The following is a 1,498-nucleotide window of genomic DNA, read 5'->3' on the forward strand; positions in this document are numbered from 1 at the left end:
CATAGAATCACAGAATGATTGAGATTGGAAGGGACCTCTGGAGGTCATCTGGTCCAACCCACCTGCTCAGGCTGGGACACCTAGAACTAGTTGTCCAGGAGTGTGTGCAGACATCTTTTGAATATCTCCAAAGATGGAGACTCCACAGCCTCTCTGGGCAACCTGTGCCAGTGCTTGGTCATCCTCACAGTAAAAATGTGTTTCCTGATGTTCAGACAGAACCTTCTGTATTTCGGTTTGTGTACATTGCCTCTGGTCCTGCCACTGAGTACCACTGAAAAGAGCCCAGCTCCACCCTTCTTTGCACCCTAACTTCAGCTATTTATACACATTAAGATTCCTCCCCTGTGCCTTCTCCAGGCTAAACAGTCACTCGGTCTTTCCTCATAGCAGAAATGCTCCAGCACTTTAACCATCCTCATAGCCTTCACTGCACTCTCTCCAGTACTGAGGAGTCGAGAGCTGGACACAGTCACTGCTCCAGGTATGACCTCACTAATGCTGAGTAGGAGGGAAAGCTCACCTCCCTCGACCTGCTAGCAACTCTTTGTCTAATAAAGCCTAGGAAGGACACCCTCGGCCACCTTTGCTGCAAGGGGTGGCTCACGTTCAGCTCGGTGTGCACCACCACCCCCAGGGCCTTTTCTGCCGAGCTGCTCTCTGCATGGGCGGCACCCCGGACATAAGGTTTACTTCTGCCCACGTGTGCAGGACTTCGCGCTTCTCTCCCTGTTAAACTTCACGAGGTTCCCGTTGACCCAGTTCTGCGGCCTGTCGAGGTCTCTCTGGATGTGGCATCACCACCCGCTGGTGTCACCAGTCGCTCCGCTCAGCAAGGTGTCAAAAAGCAACCTGCGTTGGCCGGGAATCGAACCCGGGTCAACTGCTTGGAAGGCAGCTATGCTCACCACTATACCACCAACGCCGCGCTGAACGTTATTCTCTGGGTGAATCCATCAGTCTCTTCCTGCTCTAACCACAGGGTTCGTGACCTGCACACTACGAGCACAAAAAAAAAGGACTATGAGGAAAATATTCAAGTTTTCACTACAGCTGCCAAGGCTACAGGAAAACGTCCCTTTTTTTTTTTTTTTTTTTTTTTAACATCGGAAAAAACTAAGGTATCATTCAGTGAAATATTACCAACATCCTGATTTCTTTAAAGGAAATTCCAAATAAAAGGACTAAAATCTTCAGAAATGACACTGCAGAAAATAGCACAATTGGGGAAAAGGCCAGCTAACAGCTCCAATTTGATGAAGCAAGCATCCTCATTTCACCATTTTTAGTAAAAGAAATACTCTCACCAGCATTAATGTTGAACTATGATGAGGTTTTTATTTCTTGTTTGAAACGTTAGGTGGAAAAAATTATAATGAACAACATATGTTGTCTTTTCTCTCAGCTACTGCTTTTCTCTTCTCAGTATCATCCAAAGAAACACAAGACCACATGGAAAATGTAGCTGAAAATAAACTGAATAGGTTTACAAAAGTTT

The 1,498-nt window shown here is 46.3% G+C and overlaps 1 non-coding gene across 1 annotated transcript; it reads right to left on the bottom strand.

The window, feature by feature from the left end:
- Positions 1–853: 853 nt before the first annotated feature.
- On the bottom strand, positions 854–925 carry TRNAG-UCC (transfer RNA glycine (anticodon UCC)). The gene has a single exon. It is a non-coding gene; the product is annotated as a tRNA-Gly (tRNA).
- Between the last annotated feature and the right edge of the window lie 573 nt (positions 926–1,498).

The sequence above is a fragment of the Athene noctua genome, chromosome 2 (genome assembly GCF_965140245.1).
Source record: "Athene noctua chromosome 2, bAthNoc1.hap1.1, whole genome shotgun sequence".
NCBI classification, from domain to species: Eukaryota; Metazoa; Chordata; class Aves; order Strigiformes; family Strigidae; genus Athene; species Athene noctua.